The 13,710-nt window shown below is 45.1% G+C and overlaps 1 protein-coding gene across 1 annotated transcript in view; it reads left to right on the top strand.

Moving 5' to 3' along the window:
* Positions 1 to 4,058: 4,058 nt before the first annotated feature.
* Positions 4,059 to 13,710, top strand: part of LOC132379217 (fatty acid-binding protein, intestinal-like) — a 36,563-nt gene continuing 26,911 nt past the window's right edge. The window contains exon 1 of the mRNA XM_059946927.1: positions 4,059 to 4,077. The gene's annotated coding sequence lies outside the window, so the exon portion shown is untranslated. The remainder of the gene's footprint in view (positions 4,078 to 13,710) is intronic.

The following is a 13,710-nucleotide window of genomic DNA, read 5'->3' as shown; positions in this document are numbered from 1 at the left end:
CCTGAATACACCTAACAACTCCACTCAATTTAAACCCCTCTAGGGGAAATGCCAATCGATGTTTGGGAAATTAAAATCTCCCATCATGACAACTCTGTTATTATTACGCCTTTCCAAGATCTGTTTCCCTGTCTGCTCCTTGATATCCATGTAATTATTGGGTGGCCTATTAAAAAAAACACCCAGTAAAGTTATGGACCCCTTCCTGTTCCTGATTTCCACCCACAGAGACTCCGTAGACAATCCCTCCATTACGTTCACCTTTTCTACAGCTGTAATACTATATCTGATCAACAGTGCCACACCCCCACCTCTTTTGCCTCCCTCCCTGTCCTTTCTGAAACTCTCTAAAACAGCACCTGAAGTAACCATTCCTGTCCCTGAGCCATCCCAGTCTCTGTAATGGCCACCACATCATAGCTCCAAGTATTGATCCACGCTCTAAGCTCATCCACTTTGTTCACAACACTCCTTGCGTAAAAATAGCTGCATCTCAAACCATCAGTCTGAGCGCGTCTCTTCTTTATCATCTGCCTATCCTCCCTCACACACTGTCTCCAAGCTTTCTCTATTTGTGAGCCAACTGCCTCTTCCCCAGTCTCTTCAATTCGGTTCCCACCCCCCAACAATTCTAGTTTAAACTCTCCCCAGTAGCCTTAGCAAACCTCCCCGCCAGGATATTGGTCCCCCTGGGATTCAAGTACAACCTGTCCTTTTTGTACAGGTCACACCTGCCCCAAAGGAGGTCCCAATGATCTAGAAATCTGAATCCCTGTCCCCTGCTCCAATCCCTCAGCCACACATTTATCCTCCACTTCACTCTATTCCTACACTCACTGTCACGTGGCATAGGCAGTAATCCCAAGATGACTACCTTTGTGGACCTGCTTCTCAACTTCCTTCCTAACTCCTCAACTTCCTTCCTAACTTTTGCTCTATTATATGCCCTCTCTTTGGCTTTTATGTTGGCTTTGACTTCTCTTGTTAACCACGGTTGTGTCATCTTGTTTTAAAATACTTCTTCCTCATTAAGATGCATATATCCTGTGCCTTCCAAATTGCTTCCAGAAATTCCAGAATTGCTGCTCCGTCATCATCCCTGCTAGTGTTTCCTTCCAATCAGTTTTGGCCAGCTCCTCTCTCTCATGCTTCTGTAATTCCCTTTGCTCCTCTGTAATACTGATAGACCTGACTTTAGCTTCTCCAAATATTGCAGGGTGAATTTTGTTATATTATGATCATTTCTCCCTAAGGGTTCCTTTACCCTAAGATTTTTAATCAACTCCAGGCATGAGCTACTCTAAAACGGCATCTCCTAGACATTCTACAAATTCCCCTTCTTGGGATCCAGCACCAACCTGATTTTTCTGATCTACCTGTACATTGAATTCCTCCATGACTATTGTCAACATTGCCCTTTTGACATGCTTTTTCTACCTCCTTACCACTGTTTAGGAGGATCTGTATATAACTCCCATCAGGGTCTTTTTAACCTTGTAGTTCCTTAGCTCTACCCATAATGATTCAACACCTTCTGACCCTACGCACCTCTCTCTAATGATCTGATTTCATTTTTTTCCAACAGAGCTACCACACCAGCTCTGCATTCCTGCCTGTCCTTTTAATACAATGTGTATCCTTGGGCACTGTTTTCAGCTATGATCTTCTTTCAACCATGGTAGAGTGATGCCAACAATGTCACGCCTGCCAATCTGTAACTATGCTACAAGTCCATCTACTTTATTCCATACACTGCACATACTCAAATATAATGCCTTCGGTTTTGATATCACCCTTTTTGACTTTGTCCACCTTTTATACTTCAACTGTTCCTGTTGACTACAGTTTTGCCCTTACAACAGCCTCTCCTTGCTAGCAGATTCACAATACACTGCCTCTGTAAACCTCATCCTCAGCACGATCGAATGATCCCCCTGCCCATTTAGTTTGAACAGTTCCAGCAAACCTGCCCACAAGGGTATTGGGCCCCCTCAGGTTCAGGTGTAGCCTAACACTTTTGTACAGGTCGTACCTTCCCCAGAAGAGATCCCAATGATACGTAAATCTGAACCTCTGCTCTCTGCACCAGTCCCTCAGCCACACACTTATCTGCAAAATCATCCTATCCTTATCCTCTTGGGCACTGATATCCGGGTGGTCCAAGGCATTCCTGTGTGCTGGGATTGCATTAGAGATTCCGGTCTTTCTAAACTGCAACGTGAATTGAGTATTTCTGGGTGCCATGCTTCCCACTCCAAGTTCAAGTTTATTGTCACAGATGTACACGCACAGGGTAAATGCCATGAAAATGAGCTTTTTCGCAGCTGCAGCATAGGATGTTACAAGCAGAGAACAAACATAAAGTTAACTTTGATTTAAGGTAACTTAAATAAGATACATATAACCTATACATATGCAAAATAAACATTATTGCAAGATTTAGACAGGGGAAATATAGTAGTCCAGGTTACTGGGTTTTTCAGATCAGTTCAAGAATCTGATGGCAATGGGGAATAATTGTTGTTCAACTTTAAGGTTGGATCTTCAGAATGCTGTGCCTGCTCCCTGACATCAGTATCATGAAGAGGGCATGGCTGGGATGATGGGGACGTCCTTAATGATGGATGTCACCTTTTGTAGATGTCTTCAGTGATGGGGACAGCCGTATTTGTGACAGAAGTGGCTGAGTCCACCACTCTGTTCAAAGTTCAAAATAAATTTATTATCAAATAACATATGCTATGTCACCATATGGTACCATATTCATTTTCATTTTCTTGCAGGCACTCAGAGTAAAACAAAGAAATGCAAAAGAGTCCATGAAAAACTACACACTAAGACTGGCAAATTACCAATTTTTATAAGGAAACAAACCATGCAAGCAATAAATAAATTTAAAAATAAAGAATATGGGTTGTGGAATCCTTGAAAGTTTGTCCGTGGGTTGTGAAATCAGTCCACTGTTGAGGTGAGTGAAGTTATCCACGCTGGTTCAGGTGCCTGATGATTGAAGGATAATAACCGTTCCTGAACCTTATAAAACCTCTTTCCCAATGGCAGCAGCAAGAAGAGAGCATGGCCTGGATGGTGGGGGTCCTTGATAATGGATGCTCCATTCTTGTGGCAATGTTCCTTGTAGATGTGCTTAGTGGTGGGGAGGCTTTGTCTTTGATGATCTGGGCTACATCCACTATCTTTGTAAGGTTTTCTGTCATTGGGCATTGGTGTTTCCATACCAGGCCACGATACAACCAGTCAGGATACTCACCACTGTGCATCTATAGAAGTTTTTCAAAGTTTTACATGACATGCTGAATCTGCACAGACTGCTAAGAAAGTAGGGCTACTTTTGTGTCTTCTTTGTGATGGAACACGTCCTAGGTCCAGGGCAGATCTCTGATATGATAACACCAAGGAATTTAAAGTTACTGACCCTCTCCATCTCCAATCCCCTAATGAAAGTTGGCTCATGAACCTCCGGTTTCTTTCTCCTGTAGTCATTAATCAGTTCTTTGGTTTACTGACCTTGATTGCGAGATAATTATTGTGGCACCATTCAACCAGATTTTCAAGCTCCCTCCTATGTCTCGATTCATCTCCACCTTTGATTTGGCATAAAAACAGTGGTGTCATCAACAAATTTAAATATGGCATTGGAGCTGTACTTAGCTGCACAGACTGTAACCTCTTGCATTCCTGTGCCCCGTCATACTAGCATTCACTTGGCTGACAACAGTACTAACTGGCTTGCGAACACTCCCCGTGCACCCACAGTGTGGGTTAATAAAACCTGTTGAGTTCTGCTTTCCATTCCTTTTTCCTGAGTGTTGGGCAGTTGTCAATGAAACGGCTGATTCATTGGTTGATTCAAGTCCCGACAATACAACCCAACACCTTTGATGAGCCTCTTGTTGATTCAAGGTCTGGGCAAGCCGTGACTGGTTGTTGTGTACTTCAGGCAGCCTGAGAACAAATGAGGAGATCAAATCAGGAATTGTTTGTGACAACACCTCCAGATGTGAAACTCGTAAATCCCGCAGTTCCGACGGCGCTGAAGAGTGAGCAACTGCAGCCAAGGTGAGTGCTCCTCTCTACAGTGGTCTTGAGCTGTGGCTGCCTAGAACCTGGGTGGGGGGGCGATGGGGGAAGGCAGGGTGCCTGTGATTCCAGGATTGAAGAATGGTCAAGCTGACAGAACTGATAGGCCAAGCAGAACACTACAATGCAGTAACAGGCCGGTAGCATTCTCAGAGCCTTTCATTCGTAAGAATAAATGCAAAAAAGTAAGCTCTTTGTTTTAGAACGCCTCTTACTCTCTGCATCAACTGTGTTATTGGTTCAGTCCATTGGTAGTGAGAGCGCATTCGATGTACAGAGCACTGTCATCACTCATGGAGCCTCCTGGCCCTGGCTTCGGCCCTTCAGCATTCAGTGACACAAGACCTCAGACCGGGGTCCCTCTTCACTGGCTGCACCAAGCTTCAGTCTGTCAATCAGCCTGGAGTGCTCCTTCATTGACATCTCCTTGTAACGGGACTTCAGCTAGTTCTGCACCACAGTCCCCAGCAGGCAGCGGATTGCACAGAGGGAGACGGACTTTAAAAGAAGGGAGGGAGCAGTCAGCACATTTTGTGCACCACAGTCCTGAAGGATCATCAGACTGCGTAGAGGGAGAGAGACTTTAAAAGTAGCGGGAGAGGGGAGTCAGCACATTTTGCATGCTGTATTTCCTGAAGAGCCAGTAGATTGTGCAAAATTTCTCGCGGGTGCCAGGGTCAAGGACATCTCAGATAGACTCCACAGCATTCTTAAGTGGGAAGGTGAGTAGCCAGAGGTCTTGGTCCATGTTGGTACCAATAACATGAGTCGGAGGGGTGACAATGTCCTACAAAGTGAGTTCAGGGAGTTAAAGGACAGGACCTCCAGTAGCGTGATCTCAGGATTGTTAACTGTGCCACGTGCTAGTGAGGCCAGAAATAGGAAGATCATAGGGGGTTTAACATGTGACTAAGGAGTTGAAAGAGGGAGTCAGATTTTTGATTCAGATTTCAGACTTCAGATTTTTGGACCATTGGGCTCTCTTGCAGGGGAGGTGGCACCTGTACAGGAGGGCTAGTTTGCACCTGAACTGGAGGAGGACTAATATCCTAGTGGGAAGGTTTGCTAGTGCTGCACGGGGACAGGGTGATTTAAACTAGAGTTGCAGGGGTATGGGAACCGGAGTGCCAGAACAGATAGTGGAGTGGTTATAGAGAACAGATGTTGTTAAGCCTACGCACAAGGTCAGGAATCAAAAGGTTGAGCATAGTGGGACTAATGCTTTGAGCTGTATACATTTCAATGCAAGGAGTAATGTAGGAAAGGCAGATGAGCATAGGGTGTGGTCAGTATGTGAAATTATGGCTGTAACAATTAGTGAGACTTGGTTGCAGTATGCACAAGACTGGCAGCTTAATGTTCCAGGGTTCTGTTGTTTTAGACATGATAGAGTGAGAGGGATTAAAGGAGGCGGGGTTGTATTACTAGTCAGGGAAAGAAATCACAGTATTGCTCTGTCTGGAGAGAGTGAGGAGCTTGTCTAGTGGGGCTTTATGGGTAGAAATGAGAAGTAAGAAAAGTGTGCCCACATTATTGGGATTATATTATAGACCACCCAACAGTCTGCGGGAATCAGAGGAGCAAATCCGTAGAGAGAACGCAGAATGTTGCAAGAAATATATAGTAGGTGATTTTAACTTTCCACAAAAAAGGGCTGGATGGGAAAGAGGTTGTCAAATGTGTTCAGTAAAGTTTCATTCATCAGTACTTTGTAGTCCCAACTAGAGAAAGTGTGATACCAGATCTCCTGTTAGGGAATGAGACAGGGCAGGTGACAGAAGTTTGGGTAGCTGAACACCTTTCACCTGGTGATCATAATCTTTTCATTTAAAGGTAATTATGAAAAAGGATAGATCTGGTCCTTAATTTGAGACTTTAAATTGGGGAAAAAAGCCAATTTTAGTGGTATCAGAAAAGATCTAGTAAGTGAGGATTCAGAGAGTTTGTTTTCTGACAAAGGTGTACTTGATAAGTGGGAGGCCTTCAAAAGTGAAATTTTGAGAGTACAGAGTTTGTATGTTCCTGTCAGAATTAAAGGCAAGGATACCAGGTTTAGGGAACATCGGCCTTTGAAAGATTTGGTGGCTCTGGTTAAGAAAAAGAAGGCGGTGCATAGCAGGAATGAGCAGGTACGAACAAATGTGATACTTGAGGAGTATAAGAAATGCAAGAGAACACTTAAGAAGGAAGTCAGGAGAGCTAAAAGAAGACATGAGGTTGCTCTAGCAGACAAGGTGAAGGAGAATCCTGAGGGCTTCTACAGAAATACTAAGAGCAAATGCATAGGAAGGGACAAGATTGGTCCTCTGAATGATCGGAGTGGTAATCTGTGCAGGGAGCCGAAAGAGATGAGGGAGATCTTAATGGATTTTTTGCATCTGTATTTACTCAGGAGGTGGACAAGTTGTCTGTTGATTGAGGCAATGCAGCAGTGAGCTCGTTGACCCTATACAGATTACAGAGGAGGAAATATCTCCTGACTTGAGGCAAATCCCCCGGGCCTAACAAGGTGTTCCCTTGGACCGTCTGGGAGGCTAGTGCAGAAATTGCAGGAGCACTAGCAGAGATACTTAAACCATCCTTAACCACTGGTGGGGTACTGAAGGATAGGAGGGTAGCTAATGTAGTTCTGTTGTTTAAAAAAAAAGGCTATAAGAATAGCCAGGAAATTATAGGCCAGTGAGCATGACATCAGTAGTGGGAAGGTTTGGGTTTTGGGTATTTGATCCTCCACGATATTCCGCATGGGAATTTAAACAGGAGGTGGCAGTGTTTTTTTTATGAGGTCAAGTTGCAAGCTCAACATCAACCTGGCATGGTTGAAGAGCACACTCGGGAGTGGTTTGTCACTGAATTGAACTTGGGAACCTCCGTTCTCGAGCCCAACGCTGCGCCACCAGCCGACCAGTTATTTGAACATATTCTAAGGGACTGGATATATATTTTGATAAACAGGGACTGATTAGGGATAGTTAATGAGGCTCTGTATGTTATAAATCAAGTCTAAGCAATCTTAGAGTTTTTCAAGGAAGTTAACCGGGAGAGTTGAAGTCTCGGCACTGGATCTTGTCTGCATGGACTTTAGCAAGGCTTTTGACAGGGTTCTGTATGAGAATATGATCAGGAAGGATTGGCATTCAAGATGAGGTAGTAAATTGGATTAGACAGTGGTTTCACAGAAGAAGCCAGAGAGTGGTTGTAGATGGTTGCCTCTCTGACTGGAGGCCTGTAACTAGTGGTGTTTTGGCTATAGATGACAAACAACAGCGGTGCTGGGTCTATTATTGTTTGTCATCTAAATCAATGATCTCGATTATATTGTGATAAACTGGATCATCAAATTTGTAGATGATACCAAGATTGGGAGTGTTATGGACAGTGATGAAGACTATCAAAGCCTGCAGTGGGATTTGGACCAGCTGGAAAAATGGGCTGAAAAATATTAGATGGACTTTAATGCAGATAAATGTCAGGAGTTGCACTTTGGGAGGACCAGCCAAGGTAAGTCTTACACAGTCATCAGTTGGGCATTGAGGAGTAGGGACGATGGATGAGAGTCGGGTTTAAATAGGCTGCCGGTGATGAGTTGGAAACGAGTGACACATGACTCCTGGGAGTGGAGTCTGGGAAGCATCTGCCTGTGCAGAACTGACAGAAACCCCAATCCCCTACAGCCAGCACTTGACTGCCAAGGATGATCTGGATGGGTCCTTTGGAACTACTCAATGAGCAATGGAACCAAGATAAAACTGTTCCTCTCCTCTGGGCCATACCCTTCCCAGTTGACCAGGGACTACACACCACACCCACAATGATGTGAATCAATCAACTGATGGACTGTATATACTGGACCTCCTTCTGCCAGCCTAGGTTCTGGAGTTCCTGGCTTAGGAGGGTTGACTGGTCCATGGGTAACAGGCTGAAGGCAGGACATGAGAAAGTTAGGCATGATCCTGAGTAGTGGTGGCAGCTGGAGATACTAAGTGACTGGATTGACGTGATGACTGATCTTGAAGAGACTGATGAAGCGGGACGAGAGCTTGTAGGACTCAGTGCACAGGGGCGGATCATGGATAAACAGTCAGACACGGTCTCTCCTCCCTCTCTCACCCTCTCTCACCCTCTCTGTCCCTCTCTTGCTCCTCTCTCTCCTCTTCCTCTTCCTCCCCACCCCCCCTCTCTCTCTCTCTTTTCCCTCTCTCCCCTCTCTCTCCCTGTCTCCCTCTCTCAATCATGTTGGAGGATGTTCCCAAGGTTCTGCATTGATGTATTGGACTATGGACTGTTGACTCTTTCAGCCCTCTGTTTTTATATTCTGTGTTTTCACCCATTCATTCCATGTGCTGCACTTTTTTTTGTGAAGGTGAAGTGGGGGGATTTGGAATATCAAGGCAAGTGCAGAAGGGAAGCGAGAAGCCTGCTTTTTAAATCTCTGAGTTCTCTGATGCCAGGGAACAAACCTACAGATCCCATTCTTACTGTTGCTGGAGGGTTGGCCTCTGAGTCTTGTAGATTTTTTGGGGGGCCGGCGTGGGGGGGGGGGGGGGTTGGGGTCTGATGATTTTGTTGTCTTTTTTATGTGAGAGGTGTGTTTGATATTTTGCTTTTGAATGACTTCCGTGGTTTTCATTGTTTCATGGCTATCTGGAGAAGACAAATCTCAAAGTTGTATTCTGCAAACAGACTTTGATAATAAATGAACCTCTGAACCTTTAAACCATTTAGAACTGGCTCACCACTGTCATGATCACTGTGGCCCCATCGCAAACCTGCGATGTGAGAACACGGGCACTGGGGAACTGGCAGGGCCACAGTAGCCCAGGGGGCAGCTGGTTGGAGGAATTGGACTGTGTGTGTGAGTGGCCTCCGTCAGTGGTGGTTAACCATGGGTACTGTGCCTCTGGTAGTCATTGGTTTGTCGAGCAACGTCGACTGTGGCTATTGAGGCCGATCCTGGAATGGCAGGCTCTGCTACAGTTGCTGCACGTGTAGGGTGTCGTGGAATTGTTGTCCGCTGTCCGCTGTGCTCTCTGTTTAGCTCAAACTGACTCAGGATCACTCTTTTGCCTTGCTCTAGGTGTTGCTGAGTAGTATCTCGCCACTTGTTGTGGTCATCTGCTGTATCCTCCCAGCACTCTGTGTTGATTTTTAAGGCTTTCATGTTGCACTTGCAGAGGTCCTTGAAGCGAAGCTGGGGTCTACCACTGTTCCTCTTGCCTTTTGCTAGTTCTCCATAGAGGATGTCCTTTGGCAGTCTACCATCCTTCATAGGACGGACGTGGCCCAGCCAGTGCAGCCTGCGTTGTCTTAAAAGCGTGAATATTGTGGAAAGTCCAGCACAGGAGAGGACCTCAGAGTTTGGGACTTTGTCTCTCCAGGTGATAATGAAGACTGCACAGCTGAAAACTATTGAGTTTCCTCTCCTGTTTGGAGTTGATGGTCCAAGTCTCACTACCATACTGGAGGGTGCTGATAACGCATACATTGTACACGGCAGTCTTGATCTTTGTAGCGAGTTTCGGATTCTCCCAGACCCGCGAGGAGAGTCGAGCAAGGATCAATGTTGCCTTGCCGATACTCCTATTGATTTCAGCATCGAGGGAAAGAGTGTCGCTAATGGTCGACCCCAAGTATGTGAACTCGTGGACCACCTTGTAATTGCTGATGGTAATGACTAGTGTCTCCACTATGCTCTGGGCAAGGACATTTGTTTTCTTTGGGCTGATGGTAAGCTCGAAGTCCTTGCATGCCTTACAGAAGCGGCTTCTCTAAGGAATTGGACTGGGCACATTGAAAACAGGCAGTGATGAACTGACATACTGCACATCCATGATCATGGAGGGGCACTAGAATTGATGTTGCAGAAATTCCAGGGTCCGTCGTGTGCCTGGATGGCCAGAGAGGGGTGAGGAGTGGGCCTATTGGAGTGCCTCAGAGCACATGGCTTCCAGCACGTACATGAGGTTGTCAAATGAGTTGGTTGGAGCGGGTGTTGTAGGGCCAGGTGGTTCTGGTACTCAAGGTCCTAGATGATCAGATGGATGATCTGGGCTGATGGAGTTTTGGATGGAGGGTCAATCTCTGTTTCAGCTGGATCAAACTGTTGTGGCAGGGTGTCTGCCTGGGTGTTCTTGGAGCTGGATCATAAGAGATGGTGAAGTTGAATTGCTGGAAGAAGAGGACCCATCGAGCCTGACATGGGTTGAGTTGGTGGGTCTGTTGAATGGATATGAGGTTCTGGTGGTCAGTCCAGATCAGGAAGCACTCAGTGTTTCCCATTAGCCAGTATCTCCATTCCTCCAAGGTCCATTTAATGGTGAGTAGTTTCCTGTCTCCTACTCCATAACGGCACCATGTAGAGTTGAGCTTGTGCGAGAAGCAGGTGAAAGGATGTGTCTTCCTGTCTGATTCTCGCTGGGAGAGGATGGTCCCAATGCCCACATCATATGCGTACATCTCTACCACAACAATTTCCAGGGTTTGGATGGTGGAGAATGTGAACAGTGGTGAAGAATCTTTTAAGCTCCTCACAAGCTTGGTCCACGGCAGCCGACCAGGTGGAACGGCAGTAGAAGTTAGAGAAACTCAAGCAGCGCTTTCATTAGTTGTTTGAGAGACCACGTCGGGGCCAGTCAGTGATAACATGCATTTGCTCTAGGTTCATGGTTGTGCCTTGAGGTGAAAAGACATAACTGAGGAAGGAAATGACTGGAGTGTGGAGCTGGCATTTCTCTAACTTGCAATGCAGCTGGTTTTCACGAAAATGATGAAAGACTGATCAAAAATGACAGGCATGGTCTTAGGTGCCCTTGGAAAAGATAAGGATGTTGTCAAGGGAGAAGGACGTATACCTGTGTAGCATGTCTCAAAGGATCTCGTTACTGAAGGCTTGGAAAATGACTAGACTGTTGGAAAGTCCAAACCTCATCACCAAATGGCACTGGAATGAAAGGTGGGAGGAGCTTACCAGATAGGGGTCCCCAGACTCTACCTGGTGGTACTGTTCTACTGGCTGTAGTGGCATTTGATGCATGTGTGATCAGCAGCTCCATAGCAAGCACACGAGTTTGTTTCTCCACCAATGCTCACACTCTTGGGTGGGTAAAAGAGCTCTCCCTGACTGCTGGATTCTGGAGTTATTGATGATGAGGGTCCTGCTGCCTGAAATAGTCTTAGGAACAGAATTAGGGTACTGGCTGATGAGCAGGAGGGCTGTTCCATAAGATGCTTGTCAATTCAGAGGGCCAGAGCTCATCTTTCTAGCACTCTGAGGCCATGAGGACCAGCAGTACTTCCACATTCCAACTGCACTCTGCCGTGAGGGCCCTGAATTCTATATGTTAATGCAACACCGAGTGTGAGCTGTGATCCAGGCAAAGTATCCGATCTGCTGCTCCCCACCACCACAAACACCCCCCCCCCCGGCCCCTCCACTTGGTTAACAACCCAACACATCTCAGCAATGAATTCCTCATATTTATTGCAAATGGAGTTTTTACTCTCCCAGTTAGCAGTGGCCCAGGTCAGAACCTGCCCAGTCAAGAGAGAGAAATGCCGAAGGCAAATTCAGCTTGGTCCATAGAACACAGAGGTGGCTGAACATACAGTGCAAGACACACTGGAAGGATGTTATGACAACAGGTTAGGGATTCATCGAAGCGTTCGGGCAGCGGAATATAAGGCTCAGGGGGAGGAGGATGACTGCTGCAGGCTTGCTGTATCGAGATGGAGAGTTGGAAGAGAGAGGTGAGCATTTGGTCAGTGGTTTCCTGCTGCTTCTGTATCATGTGATCATGTCAATGGACAACTTCCTTTAGGTGAATATACTCTGCTAAGTTAGTTGAGAGTTCACTCGTCATTTCAGGAAATGTAGAGGATGCTTGACCTAAATGAAGAAGCAGCAGGGATAGTGCAGCAGTGAGCAATAACTTTAATAATAAGCTGCAAAGTAACAAGCCATGAGGGTCCACAATACAAGAAAGGACAGATACTCAAGCAATAAGACAAGGTAACCGACAGCTAGAAGCAACTGGTTGAGGCTGGCTGATTTGATGGCTGAACAGGGACTGTGGATGAGAGCTGGGTTTAAATAGGCTGCAAGTGATGAGTTGAAACTGAGTGGGCTCAGCTCGGCTTGGACTGGAGTGAAGTTGGAGGAGTGACACTTGGTGATGCTAGACTGTGAACGGTGTGGGGACGTTGGGAAATAGCGTAGGTTCCAGTAAGGGGGAGGATCTGGAAAAGGAACTGGAAATGAAGGATTCAGGAGAGTGTGGGTTGGCGGGAGGAGGTTGAATCTAGATCTGGAAGTTGGAAGAAGAAGCATAATATTGGAATGATATCAAGTGATGGAGAGAAAGGATGGGAATTTTTGAAACAAAAGGTAGGAAAACTTTAAAGTATTGTTTAAATTTGACCCAGAACAGCTTTCTTCAATCAATCCCATTAAATTAACTCAAGAGTTGAAATCTACTATAGGGAATACAGATCGTGCTCATTCTTTGAGAGGAGGTAGCAGGTTAATCATTTGTAAGGATAAGAAACAGTGTGAAAGGCATAATGTTTGAGGACTTTGCTTGGCAAAAAGATGTTACCTATGTTGCCAAATGAAAATAAGAGGTATTAGGGGTGTTATACTGGGTGTTCTGGTGGAGATTTCAATACAGGAGGCTAAATCTCATTTATTGGGAGGCAAGGTTGAAGAGGTAAATAGATTGCAAGTTGTTAGAAAAGGGGAAAGGATAATTAATCAGTATTAAATGAAGCAAAGCTCCCTGATAAAGTTAGTTTAGGGTATGTTAGTTATAATGTACAATTTTATATTTCACCTCCACTTAGATGTTATAAATGTCAGAGATTTGGGCATATTGTGGCAGTATGTCGTGGGAAACTAAAGGGTATGTAGTAAGTGTGGTGGTGAACACAAGTATAAAGATTGTGGTGAAGGCATAAAATCTAAATTTTGTAATTGTTGAGGAGAACATAGTGCAGCCTATAGAGGATGTGAGGTGCTTAAGGAGGCAGCCAAAGTTAAATAGGTTAAAGTACAGTTAGATGTGTCTTATGCAGAAGCCTTACAAAAAGTTAAACTGAATGTTGATAAAGTATTACCAGTCAGAGAACAGATTGTGAAGTGAATGAATATATATCGGCGTTGCAATTCTCTTGCTAAAGAATTGAATTAAAGTGAATTGAATTGAATTGATTTTATTACTTACATCCTTCATATACAGGAGGAGTAAAAATCTTTACATTATGTCTCTGTTCAAATGTGCAATTATAGTAATTTATAATAAATATTATGTACAACAATATAACATATAAATACAGTTGCATCAGCATGAATTAAGCAGTCTGATGGCCTGGCGGAAGAAGCTGTCCCAGAGCCTGTTGGTCCTGACTTTTATGCTGCAGTACCGTTTCCCGGATGGTAGCAGCTGGAATAATTTGTGGTTGGGGTAACTCAGATCTCCAATGATCATCTGGGCCCTTTTTACACATCTGTCTTTGTAAATGTACTGAATAGTGGGAAGTTCACATCTATAGATGCACTGGGCTGTCCGCACCACTCTCTGCAGAGTCCTGCGATTGAGGGAAGTACAGTTCCCATAC

Source organism: Hypanus sabinus, chromosome 21 (genome assembly GCF_030144855.1).
Source record: "Hypanus sabinus isolate sHypSab1 chromosome 21, sHypSab1.hap1, whole genome shotgun sequence".
NCBI lineage: Eukaryota > Metazoa > Chordata > Chondrichthyes > Myliobatiformes > Dasyatidae > Hypanus > Hypanus sabinus.
This window is presented reverse-complemented; position numbering and strand designations above follow the sequence as displayed.